The 12,734-nt window shown below is 45.4% G+C and overlaps 1 long non-coding RNA gene across 1 annotated transcript; it reads left to right on the forward strand.

The window, feature by feature from the left end:
- The first annotated feature begins 407 nt into the window (after positions 1-407).
- Positions 408-2,710, forward strand: LOC148335886 (uncharacterized). Its single transcript, XR_015844103.1, has 3 exons — positions 408-474; positions 2,528-2,583; positions 2,669-2,710. It is a non-coding gene; the product is annotated as an uncharacterized LOC148335886 (long non-coding RNA).
- The last annotated feature ends 10,024 nt before the right edge of the window (positions 2,711-12,734 follow it).

Raw genomic sequence — 12,734 nt, forward strand, 5'->3', positions numbered from 1 at the left:
ACCGTTTGTGATTGACTTAAAGGAAACAAACCGGTTTGTCCTTTTTGCAAAGCCACAATGGGCTTCATCACATACACCATCCAGCTCCTTTTTGCACAGCAAATTAAAAATAAAAAACAAGTACTAAGTTATTTGAAATATGTTAGCATTCCAAGTACAACCGCGGTGACAGTTTGGGCGCTCTATCCACATCAAAGTCACTCAATTACCTGATGAATTACAACATAATAACATGAAGAAGAAGCACTGCTTTCCAATACCCACCTAATAGAAAACACAGACTGTAATTGAGTGAACACAAAACAAAAATCAATTAAAAGCCCCACCTTAATTAGGGCCCCTCCTTAATGGTGACCGGACAAGTGATTTAAACCCGCCGTTAATGACTGTGAGGCAACAGAAGAGACACGGGAGCAGGACCGACACTAACGAGAGACTCGAGAGGACCTTGAAGAGCAAACTTGAGTGCACTTGGTGAGTACATTGTAAATCAGCAAAAAAATATTATGCTGTAGAAAAGGGCAGTTTAAGACCCGGTGCAAATGCAACTAGGCATGTCTGCCTAATATAGTTATTGAACGCGTGTGAGATTATTGTCTCTATTATTGTCTCTAATGTGTGTCTTATTAAGATTAAAGTATCTGTCCAGCCAAGATGGCCCATTTTTCACTAACAAGCTCAGTTTATATATATATTAAAGATCCCGGCCCGCCTACTGGCTGCCTGCTGTCAGCGCCAGTTTGTCTCCTGAGAGAAGACATGACTTTAGCATAGCTAAATGTCCGAAATATAACCAGTCCGAGTTCGAGTGCACATTTTTGTTCTCGTCCGCCTGTGTAAGTGGAAAATCCATCGGCACGGTATTTTTGATTTTGTGGAGGTGATCACATGAGCGTACAAGAGTACTAATGTGTATTTGCAATTTGGTGGCGATCAGTTGGTGTTTTAGACAACAGAACTGAGAAAGCGATACAGCAACACTTGCCTTCATGCTGTGACATAGGATCAGAATCAGAATCCCCTTTATTGTCATTGTACTCAGTGTGCAACGAGATTAGAGAGCTCCCCGCGCCAGTTAAATACAACAATAATTTAATTAAATATATAAAATAGATTAATTAAAGATGAAATAATTAAATAGAAAATAAATACGAAACTGGAAAAATAAGAACACATTATGTCGCTGTTCTGCAAGGTAAGGGTAGGTGTGTGTGAGAGTTCAGCATGGAGATGGCTCTCGGGAAGAAACTGTTTTTCAGTCTGTTCGTCTTTGTTTTGATGCACCTGTAGCCAGAGGGCAACAGGACGAACAGGTGTGAGCTCGGGTGAGTATTGTCTTTCATGATATTGAGAGCTCTGCTGAGGCACCGGGTGGTGTAGATGTCCGACAGGGAGAGGAGAGGGCAGCCAATGATCTTCTTCGCTGTTTTGACTGTCCTCTAGAGCCTCACTGTCTGCCTCAGTGCAGCCACCGTACCAGGTAGAGACACAGTACGTCAGCAGGCTCTCGATGGACCAGTGGTAGAAGGCTATCAGAAGCTGAGAACGCAAAAAAATAAGCCGAGCTACAAAGGGGCTGTGCCAATTCATCGTGAATCTCATCACAAAAAAATGGCTTTTAGGAAGGCATTTTAGTACTGATGTCATTTCAACATGCGCACGTATTATATAAGTGCCAATGTTAAGCCCATCCAAGTGTCTCTTTAAGCTGTTTGCGGACAGTGTAGACTGTAGAGAATGTGAAGTTCGCAATGTGTCCACTGAAAAAGAAAGTACTATATATATATAACCTGTTGAAGTAAACAGTCATTGTATTGAATTGTATTATAGTATGAATAGTTAGGATTCAATCAAATTATAAAATACTAAAGTGTATCTACCTGATTATTTTACATACAAGTGTGGTTAATATTGTACTCAAACATAGAGGTAAACTTGTTCTGGGCACAAGTCTTCCATCAATGACTATTGTAATGTCTTTGGTTGAGTGCAAAGAATCATCTCTCCCAGTGACAAACATCGCCATGGTTACATGCTTCACTTTGTCGGCCTCATTTTTCTGCAAATGCACAAAAGAGCCACAATGCAATTAATACTAGGAGAGCCTGTAGTTAGCACAGTTGAGTGAGGGAACAAAACTAAGTCTCGCTATACTTTTTGGTACATGACAGACATAAGATGAGGCCTAAAATATTAACGCTGCTTCGACGAATGGGGTGGTCCAAAAAAAAATGAAACTTACGTGCCGCTTTTCTTTTTACAGCATTTTGCTCATCAAATTTAAGAAGTCACAAATCAAAGGAATATTAGAAGGGACACAAACAAAAATATTGTTGGTCGCTTGTTGTTTTAATTATATTTTAATGTATTACGCACTATTATGAGGCACTGTTCGAAGCTAAAAGAGCGTTAAATAAAACTTTCGAACCCGGGTCCGAACAAGCTTACATTGTCCAAACAGTCAGCTCGCCCATCATGTTCACCTGATGGACTTTGTTTTTTACCGTTCCTTTACAATGTCTTTCAGGACAGCAGCCACAATGATCCTTCTCAAGGTGCTCACTGTTGCACTTGTGCTGGCTGGTAAGTCATCGAACTCTCAACTACCAAAAAAGGAAGAGTAAGTTATAAGACATCATGTAACAAAGTTGTCAACTCTTTATCACAGGCAGCAGCTGCTTTTCTGATAGGGTAAAGAGACAAGTCTCATTTCCCCCTAATCGACCACCTTTCAGGCCACCTTTTAGACCTGGGCCAGAGGGTCCACCTGGGCCTCCAGGACCCCCTGGACGAGAGGGTCCACCCGGGGCACGTGGTCCTCCAGGACCACCTGGAGCAGATGGGCCACCAGGACCTCCTGGACCACATGGGCCACCGGGACCACCTGGACCACATGGGCCACCAGGACCACCTGGATCACATGGTCCACCTGGACCACCTGGAAAAGATGGGCCACCAGGACCACCTGGACCACCAGGACCACCTAGTCCACCAGGACCTCCCGGACCACCTGGACCTCCCGGGCCACGTTTCCCTTTTCCACATTTCCAACCTTCACCTTGGCAACCTTGGTCACCAAATTATTAGCCACCTAGGCCAGCACCCCCCTTGGCATCCTGGGCCACCAACATTTTCGCCGCGTAGGGCACCGCCACCACCAACGAACTGATCAAGCTCTTTTTGATCCATCATGTTAACAACCAGGGCCGCCCAGACCACAGCATTTCCTGTGATGAAAATGAGCCACCTGAACCCCCACATGCCAAACTGGCTCAACACGTGGCACACATTTTCTTTCAAATCACAATTTGTTACACAGGCCGATACAAGACACTTGTGAAGCCACCTGTTTTCCAGGACAAAAGCCACCCACCTGGAGGCCAAATGTTCACCCTGCCCTACCACTTGTCCCACCTGGACCCCTGCACCATCTCCTACTCCGGATGAAAATGGCCCACCTGAACGATTAGCTTGCCCACTCAGCTCAGACAACCTGTTACTACTCATGAATGTTTTTCCTTTTTTTTTTTGGAAGATAATTTCTTTTTAATTAAATTTTTATTCCAAATGAAAACTTCTCATCAAAGATTCAGCCCTAATTGTAATGATCATGGTGTGGTCGTTGTGTAAATCAAAGAATCCCATCCTTGCCACCTGCGTTTGATTCTTGTAATAAAGGTGACTTTTCTTCTTTATGACTTGGTGTTGACAGACATGATCCTCTTTTCTGAGTGTGACATAAAATTGCAAATCCCTGATGCCTTGTAAAAATAATAAATACAGCTGCAAGCAGTTACAAACATTTGGTTACTGGCAGATTAAAAGTAGCTTTGATAAATGATTACTTTTATAAAAGGCCAAAAATGAAGCAAAATTCTAAAGGAAATATAAATGGCCAACAAGCTTCGCTTTTATTTCATCCATCCATCTTCTGTACCGCTTCTCCTCACTAGGGTCGCGGGGGGTGCTGGAGCCTATCCCAGCTATCTTTGGGCAGTAGGCGGGGGACACCCTGAACTGGTTGCTAGCCAATTGCAGGGCACACAGAGACGAACAACCATCCGCACTCACACTCATACCTAGGGGCAATTTAGAGTGTTCAATCGGCCTGCCATGCATGTTTTTGGAATGTGGGAGGAAACCGGAGTACCCGGAGGAAACCCACGCAGGCACGCGGAGAACATGCAAACTCCACACAGGATGGCCGGAGCCGGGATCGAACCCACGATCGGTGCTGTCTCTCACTGTGAGGCCATCGTGCTAACCAGTCGGCCACCGGGCCGCATTCACTTTTAATTTGTATCTTAAAATTTTTTAGACATGTTTATGCAATAATGAATATACGATTGTGTTGAAAATGGCTTGCTCACTTTCATGAAGCAATGCTCATGGTAGGGCTGGGCAATATGACCTCAAATCCATATCACGATAAATTCAGGATAACCCCCCCCCCCATGAACCAAAATCAAAATAAATGCAGTGAATGCATATTAACTGCTTTTTTTTTATTGAGCAACTGGTACACATTACTTTAAATGAAAAATAAAAGTACAAAAATAATTTGTCTCAACATCACAAATAGCTTGCTTTGCTTTGAAAAATGTCCCAAAGAACAGGAGAAAAAGGGTTCCTCTCGCAAAATCTTTTTCTGCAAATAGATTGTGCCAAGATGCTGTAATGCCATGTGCAAAGGAGCTAGTGTGGTCTATAAACAAAATGCTAAATAAAATTGAAAAAAATGTCATTGCAAGCCAAATAAACAAGTGTGCATCATCAGGAGAATGTGCCGTCTCGAGTACTCTGGTGCGCAGTTGCCACTTGTCGTCTATGTAATGCACAGTCAGGCTCAAACAGGGATCTATGTTGCGACTTGACCACAAATGCAAAATTCTTGACATGTCTCAGCTCCCGTCTTGATGTTGCCCATATTGGGAAGTACGGTTTGCGAAAAATATTTTCTTACCTCTTGTCGGCTACTTTCATGAGGTGTTTAAATCCCGTGCGCTCCACTGTAGCTAGAGGAGCTATATCTTTAGCAACGTGCTAGGCTATTGCGTCCACCTCTTAGACGTTCTCTCGTATGGTGTCGCCTCCGTTATGGGCTGTTGTCACTTGTCGAACCTTGCTTCTCACTTTGAGCTTTTAGCTTAAGTTCCAAGTCAACAGCATGGTTGTGTTGTAGGTGGTGAAAAAGAAAAGGTTGGACGTGCTGTTTTGGTTGCTTACAACACACTTTGTAGTTTGTTTTCTTTTGCTCAAACATCGTCTTTTTGGAACCCAAAACATTTCCAAACGACAGATGTCGAATTTAATTTCCGGACCAGCGCAACGGGAACAACTTCAACGAACGATACTTCTTCAATCGTGTCAGCTGCTTCTTGATTTGAATCGCCACAGCTACGACCGTATCGTCAGTTTTCTTTCTTGTTCAGATGGGTGGACTACTCGCGCTGCAGTTGTCTTAAGGGTGCATGAACATAGCCGAAGACAGAAAAGACTTTTCTTTTTTTTTTTAAACACAGAATTTAGCGACATGGGCAAAATGGTGTCGTTATTGTAATAAATTTCGGTAACGGTAACTTTTTGGTTTATCGCCCAGCCCTAGCTCATAGTTAAACAAATTTGCCATTATTGAGGCCTCCTGAAAAGTGATTATTTTAGAAGTACAGGGTTATGGCCCGACATGAGCAATGTTGTGGAGGCTATTACGCTGAATCAATTTGGGTGTTCAGGGCACAGTATGTTGTATCGGTTAGAATACAGGAAGGCAGGTTTGATGGAGGGAGGGTTGAGATTCTTTTACTCAGGGTGTAAGAGATGGGTTGCAAACGGTGGATGATAGATGGATGGATAAATTGTTGGATAGATAGATACATAGATTCTGCAAAGTCAAAATAACAACAATAAGCAGATATTAACGTTCCACCAAATGTCACACAGCAGACATAAATAAATTTAAGGTGTCAAAAAATGAAATACAATACAAAATTATCCACTGCAAAACATCGTATTTCTACATTTCTATTGTAATTGGCCGAATATGGTAATCCAAAGGACACTTGAAATGTATTAGTGTGATTTCAATGTTCTATGGGGGCCTCTTTTGGCCGATAAGAATCATACAAAGTGGCAACTGCTGCATTCATCTCGTCCGCGATTTCCCTCTAAACGCCCTATAAGGACGTAACCAAACATAAATGCGACAAATACCTATGTAGGACATTATAGAACATAAAGAAACACTTACCTTTTGGTCATGAACTCTACAAACAAAACAAACGTCCGACGTGTCTGTCAAGAAAGTACGCCACCACTCCGTGAAACTGCTCTTTCTTTCGGACTACTAACTGCTCATGCGCAGGTAATGCAACATCATCACATGTGCTTACCTAGTCACATGGCATGAGGAGGTACGACAATGTTAGGCAAAGGTGTGGTCAATACAAGTGAATTTTTTCCAGAGGTGATCCCCTTTTTAAAGATAAAGATTTTGCAGTGTTACAGCAGAAAAGGGAAAGATACCAGAGAGACGGCGGCGTAACATAGCCGTTAATGTATAACTTTAGCAGTAACCATTCAGAAATAGCAAACCTATACGAACATACACAGTCTATACATATATACCCAAATCCGCATGTATATGTACACTTACATCCCACAACAAATACAAGTGTAAGGAAACACTCCTAATGTTTCCAGATCACTTCCGGCTGAGTGAACGCTGGCACGACTGGCTGCCGCTGCTCACTGGTAACCTAAAAGCGTTTTTATGCACTTTTATCTAAAAAAAAAAAAATTAGCCTGAACTTCTAGGCAGCACTCACCTGTATAGTTACATCGTCTGCATTCTTCCAATGTCAGATTGTCTCCGGTATACAGCCGACGACCTCCGCTGGATTTGCCGCCACTGCCGACGATTGCCTCCACGACCGCCAGCTCTGCACCATCACCCGGACATCGCCCTGCGGCACCGGCAATACATCCATTGTGGATACCGCAGAAACTTCCATTAAGCTTTCTCCTCCACGCCAATAAAATTTTTCTGGTTCGCCACTCGCCGTTCTGCAGAAACTACGGCAGGGATGCCGACTTATGTACATTAGCCTGTCTGGCTAGGTCAGCTAATAGTAATGCCAAGCATGATAACGCAGCCGGTGGCTTCGGATTTCTCAACATCCGCTCTCTTATGAACAAGGGTTATCTCATCAAGGTTCGCCCCACCAACCATCAACTCGATTTTCTCTGTCTAACTGAACCATGGCAACAGCCAAACGACTTCTCTGAACTCAATGAATCCACTCTTCACGGATATGCCAACGTCTCGCGGTACTCTATCGCGAAAGGGAGAAACTTTTACCCGTGTCTGTCCCTGCTTTCAGCTACATTGAATGCGCTGTGTTTAAACTTCTTTTAAACTTCGTGCTATTCCCACTATTGTTGCTACCCTTTACAGACCCCCGAAGCCACACCAGGGATTTTTAGCTGATTTTTCCACTCTTTTCACTCATTTTTTCACTCTTACCTGAAACATAATCCTGCTAGGAGATTTCAACATACACATTGAAACAATAATCTGCCTCTCACCAGAGATTTTTTTATCCTCCCTTGACAGTTTTGGACTTCATCAGTACATTGACTTCCCCACTCATTCCAAAGGTCATATCTTGAACTTAATCCGTTGTTCTGGTGTCACCCCTCTCGACCTCACCCCAGATGGTTTCACTAAACAAGACCATTTCCTCATCACATTCAATATCACACTGTGTCTATCTTCACTCAAACCTCCACGTTTCATCTCATTTAGGAACCTCAAGGATATCAGCATTGGCAACCTCTGCTCCAAAATTGACAACATCCGATTCCCAGCCCACCTCTCCAACCCCAATGACCTCACAAGCACTCTACAACACTGGTCTTCAGAACATCCTTAATTTTCTTGCCCCTCTGAAAACCTGGTTGGTCTTCTTCACATCCACTGCTCTCTGGTACACCCCCGAAATCTGTACACTATAAGCTCAAGGATGTCGGCTTGAACGACGATACAAAAAAACTGGTCTCACTATTCACAAAGACATTTACAAGGCTCATATCCTCTCGTATAAGGATTCCATTTCACAACGTTAATCTGTTTATTACTCCGGTCTCAACCATACCAGTGAAGGAAATACTAAATCACTATTCTCATTACTCAATAGAATCTTCCAGCCTCCTCACAAACTACTCCCACACTTCTACTCAATCAACGCCTTTAACTCCTGAATGTCATTTTTCAACGACAAAATCGTCAATATTCACCAGCAGCTCGGACCCCACCCACCGTCTCCTGCACCTCTACCCATCCCGTTAAAAAATCAATCTTTTTCCTGTTTTCAACTCCCGGGTGCCTCTGAAATCTCTGACCTTATTTGCAAATCAAAGCAATCCACATGCCAGCTGGACCCTCTCCCCACAACCCTGGTCAAATCCTGCTTATCCTCTCTCCTTCTCATCCTAACCATCATGCACTATTCTTTAACCACTAGAATTGTGCCCTCACTCCTCCAAAACTGCAGCAGTCACTCCAATTTTGGAAAATTCTGGCACTGATCCCAATGACTACAACAACCTCCGTCCCTTCTCCAACTTCCTATACTCTCAACTACATCTCATTTGAAAAAAATTGTTTCTTCTCAACTTCATGCCCATCTCACCAACAACTGCCTCTACGAGCCTTTTCAATCTGGTTTCCGTCCCCACTATAGCACCAAAAGCGCTCTAATCAACATCACCAACGACCTTCTCACCACAACTGATACCGGTTCACTTTCCATCCTAATCCTCCTTGATTTGAGGGCGGCCTTTGACACAATTTCCAACCCCATCCTCCTAAGCAGATAGTCCTCCATTGGCATCAGCCACACCCACTTAACTGGTTCCGCTCTCACCTCACAGGCCGCTCCCAGTTCATTCAGCTCATGTCCTTCAAATCCGCCTCCTCCCCCGTCTCTACTGGTGTGCCTCAGGGCTCTGTCCTGGGGCCCCTCCTCTCCATCACTTACCTCCTCCCCCTTGACCATATCCTCCGCAAATGTAATATTTATTTTCACTGCTTTGCGGATGACACCCAGCTCTCCCTCTCCTGCAAACCAAATTCCCCTTTCCCTCCCCCTTCGCTTTCCCCCTGCCTTTCTGAAATAAAATCTTGGTTCACCTCTAACTTTTTAAAATTTAAAAGCAATAAAACGGAAATAATTCTTATTGGCACCAAATCTACCCTAACTAAAGTTGACAGTTTTCGATAGTACTCTTTCATTCCAATCCCACATCAACAACGTCACCCGATCATGTTATTTCCAACTCTGTAATACCCTCCCCCCACTCCCCACAACACAGCCATTCTCATCCACAGCCTCTTCACCTCCTGCCTTGATAACTGTAATTCCCTTCCTTTTGGCATCTACCAGAAAGCCCTCCACAAACTTCAGCTTGTTCAAAACTTTGCTGCCCGGATTACCACCAGAACACCTTCTACCCAGCACATCATCCCCATCCTTCAGCAGCTCCACTGGCTTCTAGTCAATCAACGAATCATCTTAAAAATTCTTCTATATACTTTCAAATCTATTCACAACCTCGCCCCTCCCAACCTTTCCGACCTCGTCCATATTGCCACTCCATCCCGCGCTTTCCGATCTTAATCCTCCGTCCTCCTCACTGTAGCCCTTGCCTGCCTCCGCACCATGGGGGACTGAGCTCTCAGCCACTTTCAGCTCTGGAACTCTCACCCATCGGTCCTCCGTAATTGTACCACCCTTCCCGTATTTAAAACTCCCCTCCGCGAGCTGTCACCTTATCGTGGTGGAGGGGTTTACGTGGCCCAGTGATCCTAGGAGCTAAGTTGTCGGGGGCTTTTGGCCCCTGGTAGGGTCACCCATGGCAAACAGGTCCTAGGTGAGGGTCCAGACTGACAACAGCTCAAAAGACCCCTTCGGTTTTGACCCCCTGTTGCCTTGCGGCTGATGCAGGGAAAAGTCCCCAACGTCGAATTCTACTCAAGATGTAGAGGAGCAGGCGGACGAGGACTATGCCCGGTGGACTGGCTACTAAAGGCGGGTCATAACAAACTCTGATTCCGGCAGTCCACTGCAAGCTCAGTTGGATGCTGGTCGTCTGAAGCTGAAGCTGGTGCGGTTGGGTACTGCACACACCCTTCTTCACCTAAATCGATCCTGGTGCAGGTCCGTCTCATCACGTCCTTCACCGATGTTCAAAAGTACCACGGCGATGGAAGATCTCTGACGGGGACAAGCTAGACAGGGCTGGAAGTCTCTAGGAGGCATTCTGCACGATGGGCGACTGGGGTTAGATGGTCGTCTGTCACGGACTCGGGGCAAACGTGGCATTCGGTCCTGCCTCGGTGACTGGTGACTGGGCAGCCTTATTTAAGGGTAGCACTGCCCACCCCATATGGGGAAGAGTCAAGAAAATGTGACTCAAACATTGCTTGTCCCAACCACAGCCTGGCCGCGTAACCGCGCGCAGTGGGCTGTCCTCACATCGCGGTCGAAATGAGCGAAATATGAAAACCAAAGGAATGACTTTTGCCACATGGAACATTAGGACCATGATGGACGTCACAAACAGTGATAGACCTGAAAGAAGAACGGCGCTTATTGCATCGGAGTTGAATAGGTACAACATTGGAATTGCTGCTCTTCAGGAAACAAGACTACCAGGTGAAGACTCTGTAAGAGAGTCTGGGCAGAAATGCACCTTCTTCTGGAAGGGACTGACAGAGGACGATAGGCGCATTCATGGTGTGGGGTTTGCCACCCGTGACAATATCCTGAAGAAGATTGATAATGTGCCTATTGGACACAGTGAAAGACTGATGTCATTAAGAGTGCCACTGGCTAAGGGTGCATTTGTGACGGTGATCAGTGCATACGCTCCTACGCTGGGAGACACCGATGAAGCAAAGGAAAAGTTCTATGAAGATCTAAATAGACTAGCTGGAAGCACCCCCACAACTGATAAAATGGTGGTACTGGGGGACTTCAACGCAAGAGTTGGCAGGGACAGCGAACTGTGGCCAGGAGTGATTGGCAATCACGGGCTGGGCAACATGAACAACAATGGTCTCAGGTTGCTGTCGTTCTGCGCTGAGTACGAGATGATCCTATTAAATACGACGTTTCAACTCAAGAACAAATATAAAGGAACCTGGCAACATCCACGTTCGAAGCACTGGCACATGATTGACTATGTAGCAGTGCGGCAGAGAGATCGCAGAGACATCACACTCACTCGAGTGATGAGAGGCGCAGATTGTTGGACAGATCACAAACTGCTAATCTCTAAGATGAGAATGAATATCCGACCTCCAATGCGGCGTAGGCAGGATCGAGGCTGCAAGAGCATTAATGTAGCTGCCTTAAACAATGAAGAAAGGAGAAATGGATGGCAGCAGGAGGTATTTGAGTTGGTGGGAACTACAGTAATACCCCGGTTATCGCGGTTAATGGGGGCCGAGACCACCCGCGAAAACTGAAAATCCGCGAAGTAGCGGCGCACCTTCAAAAATGCTTAAAAAAAAAAAAATATATATATATATATATATATATATATATATATATATATATATATATATATATATATATATATATGGTAGAGAGAGAGAGAGAGTGAAATTCATGTTATAACAAAAAAAAAACTAATTATTATAATTATTTCGTATTTATTCAATTACTTCTTTTTGTATTTATTTAATTACTTCGACTTTTACCTGCTGGTACGCCGTCCGGTGTGCCCTGTGAATGTTATGATCCTCCAGCAGAGCTGGAGGATTGAGCAGGACTCTCCAAATGCATACACGGGAAAAAAGGTGGTGATACAAAGATATTTATTATAATCACAATATAGTCAGTGTAATCAGCGCGTCTCGCAGCAACTGACGGCTTGGCGCGAGACGATCACTGGAGGAACGCCCACACAGCTGAAAAAACAAAAACACACGCGGCATGACAGGCACGGATCATGACAGCGAAATGAAAGGTGGCATTCTTCATTTATTTATTTATTCATTCATAACTGACAGCCTCACGCTCCGCTCGTGCCCGGGCGGAAGAGGTGCTCCTCTTCGGCTTACTGTGACGCGAGCAAGCCCTCCTCCTCCGGAGCTTCCATTCGGTTAAACTTAGGGGCCGCTTGACACCGCCCGTGCCCGGGGAAGGTGCTCCTATTCGGCTTAACTGTGACGCGAGCATGCCCTCCTCCTCCGGAGCTTCCATTCGGTTAAACTTAGGGGCCGCTTGGAACCGCCCGTGCCCGGGGAAGGTGCTCCTCTTCTGCTTACTGTGACGCCAGCATGCCCTCCTCCTCCGGAGCTTCCATTCGGTTAAACTTAGGGGCCGCTTGACACCGCCCGTGCCCGGGGAAGGTGCTCCTCTTCGGCTTAACTGCCACGCACGCCGGCCGGAGCTCTGGTACGGTCCGAACCGCGCGAAACGTCGCCCCAAATCGTGTCCGGGGGAACGTGCTCTTCTTCGTCCACTCTCTTCTTCGTCCACTCTCCTCTTCGGCGCACGCCGGCCGTCTAACCGCTCCAGCGCCCCCTCGTGCCGCTCGGTGAAACTACAATGCCCCCGAATATTTTTTAGACCCGCGAAGCACTGAACCCGCGAAAGGTGAACCGTGAAGTAGCGGGGTATTACTGTATAGAAGACTGGAGCGTGGATGTCAACAGTGACCTAAAC

The sequence above is a fragment of the Idiotropiscis lumnitzeri genome, chromosome 6 (assembly GCF_059441095.1).
Source record: "Idiotropiscis lumnitzeri isolate Australia: NSW breed Sydney's pygmy pipehorse chromosome 6, RoL_Ilum_1.0, whole genome shotgun sequence".
Lineage (NCBI taxonomy): Eukaryota > Metazoa > Chordata > Actinopteri > Syngnathiformes > Syngnathidae > Idiotropiscis > Idiotropiscis lumnitzeri.